This window comes from Phyllobates terribilis, unplaced genomic scaffold (assembly GCF_046119375.1).
Source record: "Phyllobates terribilis strain yellow unplaced genomic scaffold, ASM4611937v1 Scaffold_108__1_contigs__length_5656254, whole genome shotgun sequence".
Lineage (NCBI taxonomy): Eukaryota > Metazoa > Chordata > Amphibia > Anura > Dendrobatidae > Phyllobates > Phyllobates terribilis.
The window spans coordinates 722,205-739,239 of NW_027362868.1; the positions used below are offsets into that span (position 1 = coordinate 722,205).

At 45.1% G+C, this 17,035-nt stretch overlaps 13 non-coding genes across 13 annotated transcripts; all 13 read left to right on the plus strand.

Moving 5' to 3' along the window:
* The first annotated feature begins 408 nt into the window (after nucleotides 1-408).
* Nucleotides 409-599, plus strand: LOC141201234 (U2 spliceosomal RNA). Its single transcript, XR_012272802.1, has one exon. It is a non-coding gene; the product is annotated as a U2 spliceosomal RNA (small nuclear RNA).
* Nucleotides 600-1,722: 1,123 nt separating this feature from the next.
* LOC141201236 (U2 spliceosomal RNA) lies at nucleotides 1,723-1,913 on the plus strand. The gene has a single exon (XR_012272804.1). It is a non-coding gene; the product is annotated as a U2 spliceosomal RNA (small nuclear RNA).
* Nucleotides 1,914-3,033: 1,120 nt separating this feature from the next.
* On the plus strand, nucleotides 3,034-3,224 carry LOC141201237 (U2 spliceosomal RNA). Its single transcript, XR_012272805.1, has one exon. It is a non-coding gene; the product is annotated as a U2 spliceosomal RNA (small nuclear RNA).
* Nucleotides 3,225-4,344: 1,120 nt separating this feature from the next.
* LOC141201238 (U2 spliceosomal RNA) lies at nucleotides 4,345-4,535 on the plus strand. The gene has a single exon (XR_012272806.1). It is a non-coding gene; the product is annotated as a U2 spliceosomal RNA (small nuclear RNA).
* Nucleotides 4,536-5,661: 1,126 nt separating this feature from the next.
* LOC141201239 (U2 spliceosomal RNA) lies at nucleotides 5,662-5,852 on the plus strand. The gene has a single exon (XR_012272807.1). It is a non-coding gene; the product is annotated as a U2 spliceosomal RNA (small nuclear RNA).
* Nucleotides 5,853-6,973: 1,121 nt separating this feature from the next.
* Nucleotides 6,974-7,164, plus strand: LOC141201240 (U2 spliceosomal RNA). The gene has a single exon (XR_012272808.1). It is a non-coding gene; the product is annotated as a U2 spliceosomal RNA (small nuclear RNA).
* A 1,117-nt stretch (nucleotides 7,165-8,281) lies between these two features.
* Nucleotides 8,282-8,472, plus strand: LOC141200595 (U2 spliceosomal RNA). The gene has a single exon (XR_012272311.1). It is a non-coding gene; the product is annotated as a U2 spliceosomal RNA (small nuclear RNA).
* Nucleotides 8,473-9,596: 1,124 nt separating this feature from the next.
* Nucleotides 9,597-9,787, plus strand: LOC141201241 (U2 spliceosomal RNA). The gene has a single exon (XR_012272809.1). It is a non-coding gene; the product is annotated as a U2 spliceosomal RNA (small nuclear RNA).
* Nucleotides 9,788-10,908: 1,121 nt separating this feature from the next.
* LOC141201242 (U2 spliceosomal RNA) lies at nucleotides 10,909-11,099 on the plus strand. Its single transcript, XR_012272810.1, has one exon. It is a non-coding gene; the product is annotated as a U2 spliceosomal RNA (small nuclear RNA).
* A 1,118-nt stretch (nucleotides 11,100-12,217) lies between these two features.
* LOC141200596 (U2 spliceosomal RNA) lies at nucleotides 12,218-12,408 on the plus strand. Its single transcript, XR_012272312.1, has one exon. It is a non-coding gene; the product is annotated as a U2 spliceosomal RNA (small nuclear RNA).
* Nucleotides 12,409-13,529: 1,121 nt separating this feature from the next.
* Nucleotides 13,530-13,722, plus strand: LOC141200685 (U2 spliceosomal RNA). The gene has a single exon (XR_012272398.1). It is a non-coding gene; the product is annotated as a U2 spliceosomal RNA (small nuclear RNA).
* Nucleotides 13,723-14,843: 1,121 nt separating this feature from the next.
* On the plus strand, nucleotides 14,844-15,034 carry LOC141201243 (U2 spliceosomal RNA). The gene has a single exon (XR_012272811.1). It is a non-coding gene; the product is annotated as a U2 spliceosomal RNA (small nuclear RNA).
* Nucleotides 15,035-16,150: 1,116 nt separating this feature from the next.
* LOC141200686 (U2 spliceosomal RNA) lies at nucleotides 16,151-16,343 on the plus strand. Its single transcript, XR_012272399.1, has one exon. It is a non-coding gene; the product is annotated as a U2 spliceosomal RNA (small nuclear RNA).
* Nucleotides 16,344-17,035: the final 692 nt, after the last annotated feature.

The window sequence follows — 17,035 nt, forward strand, 5'->3', positions numbered from 1 at the left end:
AATAGGCTCTGAGCCTTTATATACCTGCGCACAGCAGCAGCCACCTTCAGTCTGCTGCTGGACAGCCAGCAGCAGCAGCAGCAGGAGAGGTAATTAATCAGCAACCCTCCTGCTAAGGGTAGACAGCTGCTCGTTCCACCCCCCCCCCACCTTAATTGGTTCTCCTCCCTTCCAACGGTGTTGAGGCGGGTGGGAACAGCCGGGGGTTGAGGGTACTGTGCTAAAAGAGGTGGAGTTATGCAGATCTAAAATGCGTGGATTGCAGCAGCAGCAAGCCGAAAAGTGCAGGCATGTGAGGGATCTAGAGGTTGACAGCATGTCTTCTTAACGGGAGTCCAGGTGGCCATCTCCACAAATGGACTTTTCAGAATCCTTGGGTGGCACCGTAGTCGGAAACCAATTCTGGTTATCGCTTCTCGGCCTTTTGGCTAAGATCAAGTGTAGTATCTGTTCTTATCAGTTTAATATCTGATACGTCCCCTATCTGGGGACCATATATTAAATGGATTTTTAGAACAGGGAGATGGAAAAAGAGCTTGCTCTGTCCACTCCACGCATTGACCTGGTATTGCAGTATCTCCAGGACCGGTGCACCCCTTCTTTAATGCAGTTTCTAAAATCAGAAAGAATTGAATTCAATGCTTTTTGTTCATTTTGCTTGTTTGTCGGATTTTGGGATGGACTCTTTGGCTTTGCTTTTCTTCTCCTCATTGGATTTTTCATGTTAAAAGTTGCAGAAGCCAGATGACAAGCTCATTTTGGTTCAACTTCAGCAACTGTGCATTGCATTGCCATGTAATGTAATGTAATGCAATGCTATCTATCTAGCTCTCCCTCTATACTTCCTTTTGGATAAACAGACATATTAGGCAAGCATTTTGGAGCTTTCACCTAAATAACTACAGGTGGTGAGATAAGCTGCACAATATAATTGACCTTTCAGTATATTGTTGCACACACACCATCTATTTAGCAAATGCCCTTGTTATCAACAGCAGCCTTTTAAACTCACCTGAGCTAACAGGTATGTGAGCTGGTTACTCTGCTGCGCTTAAAATTTCTTTTTTGGTTTGCTACAATGCCTTTTCTGAAACGTTGTCTCCCTCTGCTGGAACACTGACTTCTTTCATTTAATGCCTGCAGACTATAAAAGAGAAACCAACCCAAAAAGTTTGGTTGATTAGTCTGTGGCATTCTTTTAAACTGTTGCTTATGGCGGTCTCTGTGAGCTTCTCAGTGACATTCAGCCATCCAGGTATCCCGCCTGCAGTAGACGGAATGTGGCAATGGAACGCTGGCTGCGCGTGTCATAATAGGCTCTGAGCCTTTATATACCTGCGCACAGCAGCAGCCACCTTCAGTCTGCTGCTGGACAGCCAGCAGCAGCAGCAGCAGGAGAGGTAATTAATCAGCAACCCTCCTGCTAAGGGTAGACAGCTGCTCGTTCCACCCCCCCCCCCCCGCCTTAATTGGTTCTCCTCCCTTCCAACGGTGTTGAGGCGGGTGGGAACAGCTGGGGGTTGAGGGTACTGTGCTAAAAGAGGTGGAGTTATGCAGATCTAAAACGCGTGGATTGCAGCAGCAGCAAGCCGAAAAGTGCAGGCATGTGAGGAATCTAGAGGTTGACAGCATGTCTTCTTAACGGGAGTCCAGGTGGCCATCTCCACAAATGGACTTTTCAGAATCCTTGGGTGGCACCGTAGTCGGAAACCAATTCTGGTTATCGCTTCTCGGCCTTTTGGCTAAGATCAAGTGTAGTATCTGTTCTTATCAGTTTAATATCTGATACGTCCCCTATCTGGGGACCATATATTAAATGGATTTTTAGAACAGGGAGATGGAAAAAGAGCTTGCTCTGTCCACTCCACGCATTGACCTGGTATTGCAGTATCTCCAGGACCGGTGCACCCCTTCTTTAATGCAGTTTCTAAAATCAGAAAGAATTGAATTCAATGCTTTTTGTTCATTTTGCTTGTTTGTCGGATTTTGGGATGGACTCTTTGGCTTTGCTTTTCTTCTCCTCATTGGATTTTTCATGTTAAAAGTTGCAGAAGCCAGATGACAAGCTCATTTTGGTTCAACTTCAGCAACTGTGCATTGCATTGCCATGTAATGTAATGTAATGCAATGCTATCTATCTAGCTCTCCCTCTATACTTCCTTTTGGATAAACAGACATATTAGGCAAGCATTTTGGAGCTTTCACCTAAATAACTACAGGTGGTGAGATAAGCTGCACAATATAATTGACCTTTCAGTATATTGTTGCACACACACCATCTATTTAGCAAATGCCCTTGTTATCAACAGCAGCCTTTTAAACTCACCTGAGCTAACAGGTATGTGAGCTGGTTACTCTGCTGCGCTTAAAATTTCTTTTTTGGTTTGCTACAATGCCTTTTCTGAAACGTTGTCTCCCTCTGCTGGAACACTGACTTCTTTCATTTAATGCCTGCAGACTATAAAAGAGAAACCAACCCAAAAAGTTTGGTTGATTAGTCTGTGGCATTCTTTTAAACTGTTGCTTATGGCGGTCTCTGTGAGCTTCTCAGTGACATTCAGCCATCCAGGTATCCCGCCTGCAGTAGACGGAATGTGGCAATGGAACGCTGGCTGCGCGTGTCATAATAGGCTCTGAGCCTTTATATACCTGCGCACAGCAGCAGCCACCTTCAGTCTGCTGCTGGACAGCCAGCAGCAGCAGCAGCAGGAGAGGTAATTAATCAGCAACCCTCCTGCTAAGGGTAGACAGCTGCTCATTCCACCCCCCCCCCGCCTTAATTGGTTCTCCTCCCTTCCAACGGTGTTGAGGCGGGTGGGAACAGCCGGGGGTTGAGGGTACTGTGCTAAAAGAGGTGGAGTTATGCAGATCTAAAACGCGTGGATTGCAGCAGCAGCAAGCCGAAAAGTGCAGGCATGTGAGGGATCTAGAGGTTGACAGCATGTCTTCTTAACGGGAGTCCAGGTGGCCATCTCCACAAATGGACTTTTCAGAATCCTTGGGTGGCACCGTAGTCGGAAACCAATTCTGGTTATCGCTTCTCGGCCTTTTGGCTAAGATCAAGTGTAGTATCTGTTCTTATCAGTTTAATATCTGATACGTCCCCTATCTGGGGACCATATATTAAATGGATTTTTAGAACAGGGAGATGGAAAAAGAGCTTGCTCTGTCCACTCCACGCATTGACCTGGTATTGCAGTATCTCCAGGACCGGTGCACCCCTTCTTTAATGCAGTTTCTAAAATCAGAAAGAATTGAATTCAATGCTTTTTGTTCATTTTGCTTGTTTGTCGGATTTTGGGATGGACTCTTTGGCTTTGCTTTTCTTCTCCTCATTGGATTTTTCATGTTAAAAGTTGCAGAAGCCAGATGACAAGCTCATTTTGGTTCAACTTCAGCAACTGTGCATTGCATTGCCATGTAATGTAATGTAATGCAATGCTATCTATCTAGCTCTCCCTCTATACTTCCTTTTGGATAAACAGACATATTAGGCAAGCATTTTGGAGCTTTCACCTAAATAACTACAGGTGGTGAGATAAGCTGCACAATATAATTGACCTTTCAGTATATTGTTGCACACACACCATCTATTTAGCAAATGCCCTTGTTATCAACAGCAGCCTTTTAAACTCACCTGAGCTAACAGGTATGTGAGCTGGTTACTCTGCTGCGCTTAAAATTTCTTTTTTGGTTTGCTACAATGCCTTTTCTGAAACGTTGTCTCCCTCTGCTGGAACACTGACTTCTTTCATTTAATGCCTGCAGACTATAAAAGAGAAACCAACCCAAAAAGTTTGGTTGATTAGTCTGTGGCATTCTTTTAAACTGTTGCTTATGGCGGTCTCTGTGAGCTTCTCAGTGACATTCAGCCATCCAGGTATCCCGCCTGCAGTAGACGGAATGTGGCAATGGAACGCTGGCTGCGCGTGTCATAATAGGCTCTGAGCCTTTATATACCTGCGCACAGCAGCAGCCACCTTCAGTCTGCTGCTGGACAGCCAGCAGCAGCAGCAGCAGGAGAGGTAATTAATCAGCAACCCTCCTGCTAAGGGTAGACAGCTGCTCGTTCCACCCCCCCCCCACCTTAATTGGTTCTCCTCCCTTCCAACGGTGTTGAGGCGGGTGGGAACAGCCGGGGGTTGAGGGTACTGTGCTAAAAGAGGTGGAGTTATGCAGATCTAAAATGCGTGGATTGCAGCAGCAGCAAGCCGAAAAGTGCAGGCATGTGAGGGATCTAGAGGTTGACAGCATGTCTTCTTAACGGGAGTCCAGGTGGCCATCTCCACAAATGGACTTTTCAGAATCCTTGGGTGGCACCGTAGTCGGAAACCAATTCTGGTTATCGCTTCTCGGCCTTTTGGCTAAGATCAAGTGTAGTATCTGTTCTTATCAGTTTAATATCTGATACGTCCCCTATCTGGGGACCATATATTAAATGGATTTTTAGAACAGGGAGATGGAAAAAGAGCTTGCTCTGTCCACTCCACGCATTGACCTGGTATTGCAGTATCTCCAGGACCGGTGCACCCCTTCTTTAATGCAGTTTCTAAAATCAGAAAGAATTGAATTCAATGCTTTTTGTTCATTTTGCTTGTTTGTCGGATTTTGGGATGGACTCTTTGGCTTTGCTTTTCTTCTCCTCATTGGATTTTTCATGTTAAAAGTTGCAGAAGCCAGATGACAAGCTCATTTTGGTTCAACTTCAGCAACTGTGCATTGCATTGCCATGTAATGTAATGTAATGCAATGCTATCTATCTAGCTCTCCCTCTATACTTCCTTTTGGATAAACAGACATATTAGGCAAGCATTTTGGAGCTTTCACCTAAATAACTACAGGTGGTGAGATAAGCTGCACAATATAATTGACCTTTCAGTATATTGTTGCACACACACCATCTATTTAGCAAATGCCCTTGTTATCAACAGCAGCCTTTTAAACTCACCTGAGCTAACAGGTATGTGAGCTGGTTACTCTGCTGCGCTTAAAATTTCTTTTTTGGTTTGCTACAATGCCTTTTCTGAAATGTTGTCTCCCTCTGCTGGAACACTGACTTCTTTCATTTAATGCCTGCAGACTATAAAAGAGAAACCAACCCAAAAAGTTTGGTTGATTAGTCTGTGGCATTCTTTTAAACTGTTGCTTATGGCGGTCTCTGTGAGCTTCTCAGTGACATTCAGCCATCCAGGTATCCCGCCTGCAGTAGACGGAATGTGGCAATGGAACGCTGGCTGCGCGTGTCATAATAGGCTCTGAGCCTTTATATACCTGCGCACAGCAGCAGCCACCTTCAGTCTGCTGCTGGACAGCCAGCAGCAGCAGCAGCAGGAGAGGTAATTAATCAGCAACCCTCCTGCTAAGGGTAGACAGCTGCTCGTTCCACCCCCCCCCCCCCCCCGCCTTAATTGGTTCTCCTCCCTTCCAACGGTGTTGAGGCGGGTGGGAACAGCCGGGGGTTGAGGGTACTGTGCTAAAAGAGGTGGAGTTATGCAGATCTAAAACGCGTGGATTGCAGCAGCAGCAAGCCGAAAAGTGCAGGCATGTGAGGGATCTAGAGGTTGACAGCATGTCTTCTTAACGGGAGTCCAGGTGGCCATCTCCACAAATGGACTTTTCAGAATCCTTGGGTGGCACCGTAGTCGGAAACCAATTCTGGTTATCGCTTCTCGGCCTTTTGGCTAAGATCAAGTGTAGTATCTGTTCTTATCAGTTTAATATCTGATACGTCCCCTATCTGGGGACCATATATTAAATGGATTTTTAGAACAGGGAGATGGAAAAAGAGCTTGCTCTGTCCACTCCACGCATTGACCTGGTATTGCAGTATCTCCAGGACCGGTGCACCCCTTCTTTAATGCAGTTTCTAAAATCAGAAAGAATTGAATTCAATGCTTTTTGTTCATTTTGCTTGTTTGTCGGATTTTGGGATGGACTCTTTGGCTTTGCTTTTCTTCTCCTCATTGGATTTTTCATGTTAAAAGTTGCAGAAGCCAGATGACAAGCTCATTTTGGTTCAACTTCAGCAACTGTGCATTGCATTGCCATGTAATGTAATGTAATGCAATGCTATCTATCTAGCTCTCCCTCTATACTTCCTTTTGGATAAACAGACATATTAGGCAAGCATTTTGGAGCTTTCACCTAAATAACTACAGGTGGTGAGATAAGCTGCACAATATAATTGACCTTTCAGTATATTGTTGCACACACACCATCTATTTAGCAAATGCCCTTGTTATCAACAGCAGCCTTTTAAACTCACCTGAGCTAACAGGTATGTGAGCTGGTTACTCTGCTGCGCTTAAAATTTCTTTTTTGGTTTGCTACAATGCCTTTTCTGAAACGTTGTCTCCCTCTGCTGGAACACTGACTTCTTTCATTTAATGCCTGCAGACTATAAAAGAGAAACCAACCCAAAAAGTTTGGTTGATTAGTCTGTGGCATTCTTTTAAACTGTTGCTTATGGCGGTCTCTGTGAGCTTCTCAGTGACATTCAGCCATCCAGGTATCCCGCCTGCAGTAGACGGAATGTGGCAATGGAACGCTGGCTGCGCGTGTCATAATAGGCTCTGAGCCTTTATATACCTGCGCACAGCAGCAGCCACCTTCAGTCTGCTGCTGGACAGCCAGCAGCAGCAGCAGCAGGAGAGGTAATTAATCAGCAACCCTCCTGCTAAGGGTAGACAGCTGCTCGTTCCACCCCCCCCCCCGCCTTAATTGGTTCTCCTCCCTTCCAACGGTGTTGAGGCGGGTGGGAACAGCCGGGGGTTGAGGGTACTGTGCTAAAAGAGGTGGAGTTATGCAGATCTAAAACGCGTGGATTGCAGCAGCAGCAAGCCGAAAAGTGCAGGCATGTGAGGGATCTAGAGGTTGACAGCATGTCTTCTTAACGGGAGTCCAGGTGGCCATCTCCACAAATGGACTTTTCAGAATCCTTGGGTGGCACCGTAGTCGGAAACCAATTCTGGTTATCGCTTCTCGGCCTTTTGGCTAAGATCAAGTGTAGTATCTGTTCTTATCAGTTTAATATCTGATACGTCCCCTATCTGGGGACCATATATTAAATGGATTTTTAGAACAGGGAGATGGAAAAAGAGCTTGCTCTGTCCACTCCACGCATTGACCTGGTATTGCAGTATCTCCAGGACCGGTGCACCCCTTCTTTAATGCAGTTTCTAAAATCAGAAAGAATTGAATTCAATGCTTTTTGTTCATTTTGCTTGTTTGTCGGATTTTGGGATGGACTCTTTGGCTTTGCTTTTCTTCTCCTCATTGGATTTTTCATGTTAAAAGTTGCAGAAGCCAGATGACAAGCTCATTTTGGTTCAACTTCAGCAACTGTGCATTGCATTGCCATGTAATGTAATGCAATGCTATCTATCTAGCTCTCCCTCTATACTTCCTTTTGGATAAACAGACATATTAGGCAAGCATTTTGGAGCTTTCACCTAAATAACTACAGGTGGTGAGATAAGCTGCACAATATAATTGACCTTTCAGTATATTGTTGCACACACACCATCTATTTAGCAAATGCCCTTGTTATCAACAGCAGCCTTTTAAACTCACCTGAGCTAACAGGTATGTGAGCTGGTTACTCTGCTGCGCTTAAAATTTCTTTTTTGGTTTGCTACAATGCCTTTTCTGAAACGTTGTCTCCCTCTGCTGGAACACTGACTTCTTTCATTTAATGCCTGCAGACTATAAAAGAGAAACCAACCCAAAAAGTTTGGTTGATTAGTCTGTGGTATTCTTTTAAACTGTTGCTTATGGCGGTCTCTGTGAGCTTCTCAGTGACATTCAGCCATCCAGGTATCCCGCCTGCAGTAGACGGAATGTGGCAATGGAACGCTGGCTGCGCGTGTCATAATAGGCTCTGAGCCTTTATATACCTGCGCACAGCAGCAGCCACCTTCAGTCTGCTGCTGGACAGCCAGCAGCAGCAGCAGCAGGAGAGGTAATTAATCAGCAACCCTCCTGCTAAGGGTAGACAGCTGCTCGTTCCACACCCCCCCCCCGCCTTAATTGGTTCATCTCCCTTCCAACGGTGTTGAGGCGGGTGGGAACAGCCGGGGGTAGAGGGTACTGTGCTAAAAGAGGTGGAGTTATGCAGATCTAAAACGCGTGGATTGCAGCAGCAGCAAGCCGAAAAGTGCAGGCATGTGAGGGATCTAGAGGTTGACAGCATGTCTTCTTAACGGGAGTCCAGGTGGCCATCTCCACAAATGGACTTTTCAGAATCCTTGGGTGGCACCGTAGTCGGAAACCAATTCTGGTTATCGCTTCTCGGCCTTTTGGCTAAGATCAAGTGTAGTATCTGTTCTTATCAGTTTAATATCTGATACGTCCCCTATCTGGGGACCATATATTAAATGGATTTTTAGAACAGGGAGATGGAAAAAGAGCTTGCTCTGTCCACTCCACGCATTGACCTGATATTGCAGTATCTCCAGGACCGGTGCACCCCTTCTTTAATGCAGTTTCTAAAATCAGAAAGAATTGAATTCAATGCTTTTTGTTCATTTTGCTTGTTTGTCGGATTTTGGGATGGACTCTTTGGCTTTGCTTTTCTTCTCCTCATTGGATTTTTCATGTTAAAAGTTGCAGAAGCCAGATGACAAGCTCATTTTGGTTCAACTTCAGCAACTGTGCATTGCATTGCCATGTAATGTAATGTAATGCAATGCTATCTATCTAGCTCTCCCTCTATACTTCCTTTTGGATAAACAGACATATTAGGCAAGCATTTTGGAGCTTTCACCTAAATAACTACAGGTGGTGAGATAAGCTGCACAATATAATTGACCTTTCAGTATATTGTTGCACACACACCATCTATTTAGCAAATGCCCTTGTTATCAACAGCAGCCTTTTAAACTCACCTGAGCTAACAGGTATGTGAGCTGGTTACTCTGCTGCGCTTAAAATTTCTTTTTTGGTTTGCTACAATGCCTTTTCTGAAATGTTGTCTCCCTCTGCTGGAACACTGACTTCTTTCATTTAATGCCTGCAGACTATAAAAGAGAAACCAACCCAAAAAGTTTGGTTGATTAGTCTGTGGCATTCTTTTAAACTGTTGCTTATGGCGGTCTCTGTGAGCTTCTCAGTGACATTCAGCCATCCAGGTATCCCGCCTGCAGTAGACGGAATGTGGCAATGGAACGCTGGCTGCGCGTGTCATAATAGGCTCTGAGCCTTTATATACCTGCGCACAGCAGCAGCCACCTTCAGTCTGCTGCTGGACAGCCAGCAGCAGCAGCAGCAGGAGAGGTAATTAATCAGCAACCCTCCTGCTAAGGGTAGACAGCTGCTCGTTCCACCCCCCCCCCCCCCGCCTTAATTGGTTCTCCTCCCTTCCAACGGTGTTGAGGCGGGTGGGAACAGCCGGGGGTTGAGGGTACTGTGCTAAAAGAGGTGGAGTTATGCAGATCTAAAACGCGTGGATTGCAGCAGCAGCAAGCCGAAAAGTGCAGGCATGTGAGGGATCTAGAGGTTGACAGCATGTCTTCTTAACGGGAGTCCAGGTGGCCATCTCCACAAATGGACTTTTCAGAATCCTTGGGTGGCACCGTAGTCGGAAACCAATTCTGGTTATCGCTTCTCGGCCTTTTGGCTAAGATCAAGTGTAGTATCTGTTCTTATCAGTTTAATATCTGATACGTCCCCTATCTGGGGACCATATATTAAATGGATTTTTAGAACAGGGAGATGGAAAAAGAGCTTGCTCTGTCCACTCCACGCATTGACCTGGTATTGCAGTATCTCCAGGACCGGTGCACCCCTTCTTTAATGCAGTTTCTAAAATCAGAAAGAATTGAATTCAATGCTTTTTGTTCATTTTGCTTGTTTGTCGGATTTTGGGATGGACTCTTTGGCTTTGCTTTTCTTCTCCTCATTGGATTTTTCATGTTAAAAGTTGCAGAAGCCAGATGACAAGCTCATTTTGGTTCAACTTCAGCAACTGTGCATTGCATTGCCATGTAATGTAATGTAATGCAATGCTATCTATCTAGCTCTCCCTCTATACTTCCTTTTGGATAAACAGACATATTAGGCAAGCATTTTGGAGCTTTCACCTAAATAACTACAGGTGGTGAGATAAGCTGCACAATATAATTGACCTTTCAGTATATTGTTGCACACACACCATCTATTTAGCAAATGCCCTTGTTATCAACAGCAGCCTTTTAAACTCACCTGAGCTAACAGGTATGTGAGCTGGTTACTCTGCTGCGCTTAAAATTTCTTTTTTGGTTTGCTACAATGCCTTTTCTGAAACGTTGTCTCCCTCTGCTGGAACACTGACTTCTTTCATTTAATGCCTGCAGACTATAAAAGAGAAACCAACCCAAAAAGTTTGGTTGATTAGTCTGTGGCATTCTTTTAAACTGTTGCTTATGGCGGTCTCTGTGAGCTTCTCAGTGACATTCAGCCATCCAGGTATCCCGCCTGCAGTAGACGGAATGTGGCAATGGAACGCTGGCTGCGCGTGTCATAATAGGCTCTGAGCCTTTATATACCTGCGCACAGCAGCAGCCACCTTCAGTCTGCTGCTGGACAGCCAGCAGCAGCAGCAGCAGGAGAGGTAATTAATCAGCAACCCTCCTGCTAAGGGTAGACAGCTGCTCGTTCCACCCCCCCCCCCGCCTTAATTGGTTCTCCTCCCTTCCAACGGTGTTGAGGCGGGTGGGAACAGCCGGGGGTTGAGGGTACTGTGCTAAAAGAGGTGGAGTTATGCAGATCTAAAACGCGTGGATTGCAGCAGCAGCAAGCCGAAAAGTGCAGGCATGTGAGGGATCTAGAGGTTGACAGCATGTCTTCTTAACGGGAGTCCAGGTGGCCATCTCCACAAATGGACTTTTCAGAATCCTTGGGTGGCACCGTAGTCGGAAACCAATTCTGGTTATCGCTTCTCGGCCTTTTGGCTAAGATCAAGTGTAGTATCTGTTCTTATCAGTTTAATATCTGATACGTCCCCTATCTGGGGACCATATATTAAATGGATTTTTAGAACAGGGAGATGGAAAAAGAGCTTGCTCTGTCCACTCCACGCATTGACCTGGTATTGCAGTATCTCCAGGACCGGTGCACCCCTTCTTTAATGCAGTTTCTAAAATCAGAAAGAATTGAATTCAATGCTTTTTGTTCATTTTGCTTGTTTGTCGGATTTTGGGATGGACTCTTTGGCTTTGCTTTTCTTCTCCTCATTGGATTTTTCATGTTAAAAGTTGCAGAAGCCAGATGACAAGCTCATTTTGGTTCAACTTCAGCAACTGTGCATTGCATTGCCATGTAATGTAATGCACTGCTATCTATCTAGCTCTCCCTCTATACTTCCTTTTGGATAAACAGACATATTAGGCAAGCATTTTGGAGCTTTCACCTAAATAACTACAGGTGGTGAGATAAGCTGCACAATATAATTGACCTTTCAGTATATTGTTGCACACACACCATCTATTTAGCAAATGCCCTTGTTATCAACAGCAGCCTTTTAAACTCACCTGAGCTAACAGGTATGTGAGCTGGTTACTCTGCTGCGCTTAAAATTTCTTTTTTGGTTTGCTACAATGCCTTTTCTGAAACGTTGTCTCCCTCTGCTGGAACACTGACTTCTTTCATTTAATGCCTGCAGACTATAAAAGAGAAACCAACCCAAAAAGTTTGGTTGATTAGTCTGTGGTATTCTTTTAAACTGTTGCTTATGGCGGTCTCTGTGAGCTTCTCAGTGACATTCAGCCATCCAGGTATCCCGCCTGCAGTAGACGGAATGTGGCAATGGAACGCTGGCTGCGCGTGTCATAATAGGCTCTGAGCCTTTATATACCTGCGCACAGCAGCAGCCACCTTCAGTCTGCTGCTGGACAGCCAGCAGCAGCAGCAGCAGGAGAGGTAATTAATCAGCAACCCTCCTGCTAAGGGTAGACAGCTGCTCGTTCCACACCCCCCCCCCCGCCTTAATTGGTTCATCTCCCTTCCAACGGTGTTGAGGCGGGTGGGAACAGCCGGGGGTAGAGGGTACTGTGCTAAAAGAGGTGGAGTTATGCAGATCTAAAACGCGTGGATTGCAGCAGCAGCAAGCCGAAAAGTGCAGGCATGTGAGGGATCTAGAGGTTGACAGCATGTCTTCTTAACGGGAGTCCAGGTGGCCATCTCCACAAATGGACTTTTCAGAATCCTTGGGTGGCACCGTAGTCGGAAACCAATTCTGGTTATCGCTTCTCGGCCTTTTGGCTAAGATCAAGTGTAGTATCTGTTCTTATCAGTTTAATATCTGATACGTCCCCTATCTGGGGACCATATATTAAATGGATTTTTAGAACAGGGAGATGGAAAAAGAGCTTGCTCTGTCCACTCCACGCATTGACCTGATATTGCAGTATCTCCAGGACCGGTGCACCCCTTCTTTAATGCAGTTTCTAAAATCAGAAAGAATTGAATTCAATGCTTTTTGTTCATTTTGCTTGTTTGTCGGATTTTGGGATGGACTCTTTGGCTTTGCTTTTCTTCTCCTCATTGGATTTTTCATGTTAAAAGTTGCAGAAGCCAGATGACAAGCTCATTTTGGTTCAACTTCAGCAACTGTGCATTGCATTGCCATGTAATGTAATGTAATGCAATGCTATCTATCTAGCTCTCCCTCTATACTTCCTTTTGGATAAACAGACATATTAGGCAAGCATTTTGGAGCTTTCACCTAAATAACTACAGGTGGTGAGATAAGCTGCACAATATAATTGACCTTTCAGTATATTGTTGCACACACACCATCTATTTAGCAAATGCCCTTGTTATCAACAGCAGCCTTTTAAACTCACCTGAGCTAACAGGTATGTGAGCTGGTTACTCTGCTGCGCTTAAAATTTCTTTTTTGGTTTGCTACAATGCCTTTTCTGAAACGTTGTCTCCCTCTGCTGGAACACTGACTTCTTTCATTTAATGCCTGCAGACTATAAAAGAGAAACCAACCCAAAAAGTTTGGTTGATTAGTCTGTGGCATTCTTTTAAACTGTTGCTTATGGCGGTCTCTGTGAGCTTCTCAGTGACATTCAGCCATCCAGGTATCCCGCCTGCAGTAGACGGAATGTGGCAATGGAACGCTGGCTGCGCGTGTCATAATAGGCTCTGAGCCTTTATATACCTGCGCACAGCAGCAGCCACTTTCAGTCTGCTGCTGGACAGCCAGCAGCAGCAGCAGCAGGAGAGGTAATTAATCAGCAACCCTCCTGCTAAGGGTAGACAGCTGCTCGTTCCACCCCCCCCCCCCGCCTTAATTGGTTCTCCTCCCTTCCAACGGTGTTGAGGCGGGTGGGAACAGCCGGGGGTTGAGGGTACTGTGCTAAAAGAGGTGGAGTTATGCAGATCTAAAACGCGTGGATTGCAGCAGCAGCAAGCCGAAAGTGCAGGCATGTGAGGGATCTAGAGGTTGACAGCATGTCTTCTTAACGGGAGTCCAGGTGGCCATCTCCACAAATGGACTTTTCAGAATCCTTGGGTGGCACCGTAGTCGGAAACCAATTCTGGTTATCGCTTCTCGGCCTTTTGGCTAAGATCAAGTGTAGTATCTGTTCTTATCAGTTTAATATCTGATACGTCCCCTATCTGGGGGGACCATATATTAAATGGATTTTTAGAACAGGGAGATGGAAAAAGAGCTTGCTCTGTCCACTCCACGCATTGACCTGGTATTGCAGTATCTCCAGGACCGGTGCACCCCTTCTTTAATGCAGTTTCTAAAATCAGAAAGAATTGAATTCAATGCTTTTTGTTCATTTTGCTTGTTTGTCGGATTTTGGGATGGACTCTTTGGCTTTGCTTTTCTTCTCCTCATTGGATTTTTCATGTTAAAAGTTGCAGAAGCCAGATGACAAGCTCATTTTGGTTCAACTTCAGCAACTGTGCATTGCATTGCCATGTAATGTAATGTAATGCAATGCTATCTATCTAGCTCTCCCTCTATACTTCCTTTTGGATAAACAGACATATTAGGCAAGCATTTTGGAGCTTTCACCTAAATAACTACAGGTGGTGAGATAAGCTGCACAATATAATTGACCTTTCAGTATATTGTTGCACACACACCATCTATTTAGCAAATGCCCTTGTTATCAACAGCAGCCTTTTAAACTCACCTGAGCTAACAGGTATGTGAGCTGGTTACTCTGCTGCGCTTAAAATTTCTTTTTTGGTTTGCTACAATGCCTTTTCTGAAACGTTGTCTCCCTCTGCTGGAACACTGACTTCTTTCATTTAATGCCTGCAGACTATAAAAGAGAAACCAACCCAAAAAGTTTGGTTGATTAGTCTGTGGCATTCTTTTAAACTGTTGCTTATGGCGGTCTCTGTGAGCTTCTCAGTGACATTCAGCCATCCAGGTATCCCGCCTGCAGTAGACGGAATGTGGCAATGGAACGCTGGCTGCGCGTGTCATAATAGGCTCTGAGCCTTTATATACCTGCGCACAGCAGCAGCCACCTTCAGTCTGCTGCTGGACAGCCAGCAGCAGCAGCAGCAGGAGAGGTAATTAATCAGCAACCCTCCTGCTAAGGGTAGACAGCTGCTCGTTCCACCCCCCCCCCCGCCTTAATTGGTTCTCCTCCCTTCCAACGGTGTTGAGGCGGGTGGGAACAGCCGGGGGTTGAGGGTACTGTGCTAAAAGAGGTGGAGTTATGCAGATCTAAAACGCGTGGATTGCAGCAGCAGCAAGCCGAAAAGTGCAGGCATGTGAGGGATCTAGAGGTTGACAGCATGTCTTCTTAACGGGAGTCCAGGTGGCCATCTCCACAAATGGACTTTTCAGAATCCTTGGGTGGCACCGTAGTCGGAAACCAATTCTGGTTATCGCTTCTCGGCCTTTTGGCTAAGATCAAGTGTAGTATCTGTTCTTATCAGTTTAATATCTGATACGTCCCCTATCTGGGGACCATATATTAAATGGATTTTTAGAACAGGGAGATGGAAAAAGAGCTTGCTCTGTCCACTCCACGCATTGACCTGGTATTGCAGTATCTCCAGGACCGGTGCACCCCTTCTTTAATGCAGTTTCTAAAATCAGAAAGAATTGAATTCAATGCTTTTTGTTCATTTTGCTTGTTTGTCGGATTTTGGGATGGACTCTTTGGCTTTGCTTTTCTTCTCCTCATTGGATTTTTCATGTTAAAAGTTGCAGAAGCCAGATGACAAGCTCATTTTGGTTCAACTTCAGCAACTGTGCATTGCATTGCCATGTAATGTAATGCACTGCTATCTATCTAGCTCTCCCTCTATACTTCCTTTTGGATAAACAGACATATTAGGCAAGCATTTTGGAGCTTTCACCTAAATAACTACAGGTGGTGAGATAAGCTGCACAATATAATTGACCTTTCAGTATATTGTTGCACACACACCATCTATTTAGCAAATGCCCTTGTTATCAACAGCAGCCTTTTAAACTCACCTGAGCTAACAGGTATGTGAGCTGGTTACTCTGCTGCGCTTAAAATTTCTTTTTTGGTTTGCTACAATGCCTTTTCTGAAACGTTGTCTCCCTCTGCTGGAACACTGACTTCTTTCATTTAATGCCTGCAGACTATAAAAGAGAAACCAACCCAAAAAGTTTGGTTGATTAGTCTGTGGTATTCTTTTAAACTGTTGCTTATGGCGGTCTCTGTGAGCTTCTCAGTGACATTCAGCCATCCAGGTATCCCGCCTGCAGTAGACGGAATGTGGCAATGGAACGCTGGCTGCGCGTGTCATAATAGGCTCTGAGCCTTTATATACCTGCGCACAGCAGCAGCCACTTTCAGTCTGCTGCTGGACAGCCAGCAGCAGCAGCAGCAGGAGAGGTAATTAATCAGCAACCCTCCTGCTAAGGGTAGACAGCTGCTCGTTCCACCCCCCCCCCCGCCTTAATTGGTTCTCCTCCCTTCCAACGGTGTTGAGGCGGGTGGGAACAGCCGGGGGTTGAGGGTACTGTGCTAAAAGAGGTGGAGTTATGCAGATCTAAAACGCGTGGATTGCAGCAGCAGCAAGCCGAAAAGTGCAGGCATGTGAGGGATCTAGAGGTTGACAGCATGTCTTCTTAACGGGAGTCCAGGTGGCCATCTCCACAAATGGACTTTTCAGAATCCTTGGGTGGCACCGTAGTCGGAAACCAATTCTGGTTATCGCTTCTCGGCCTTTTGGCTAAGATCAAGTGTAGTATCTGTTCTTATCAGTTTAATATCTGATACGTCCCCTATCTGGGGGGACCATATATTAAATGGATTTTTAGAACAGGGAGATGGAAAAAGAGCTTGCTCTGTCCACTCCACGCATTGACCTGGTATTGCAGTATCTCCAGGACCGGTGCACCCCTTCTTTAATGCAGTTTCTAAAATCAGAAAGAATTGAATTCAATGCTTTTTGTTCATTTTGCTTGTTTGTCGGATTTTGGGATGGACTCTTTGGCTTTGCTTTTCTTCTCCTCATTGGATTTTTCATGTTAAAAGTTGCAGAAGCCAGATGACAAGCTCATTTTGGTTCAACTTCAGCAACTGTGCATTGCATTGCCATGTAATGTAATGTAATGCAATGCTATCTATCTAGCTCTCCCTCTATACTTCCTTTTGGATAAACAGACATATTAGGCAAGCATTTTGGAGCTTTCACCTAAATAACTACAGGTGGTGAGATAAGCTGCACAATATAATTGACCTTTCAGTATATTGTTGCACACACACCATCTATTTAGCAAATGCCCTTGTTATCAACAGCAGCCTTTTAAACTCACCTGAGCTAACAGGTATGTGAGCTGGTTACTCTGCTGCGCTTAAAATTTCTTTTTTGGTTTGCTACAATGCCTTTTCTGAAACGTTGTCTCCCTCTGCTGGAACACTGACTTCTTTCATTTAATGCCTGCAGACTATAAAAGAGAAACCAACCCAAAAAGTTTGGTTGATTAGTCTGTGGCATTCTTTTAAACTGTTGCTTATGGCGGTCTCTGTGAGCTTCTCAGTGACATTCAGCCATCCAGGTATCCCGCCTGCAGTAGACGGAATGTGGCAATGGA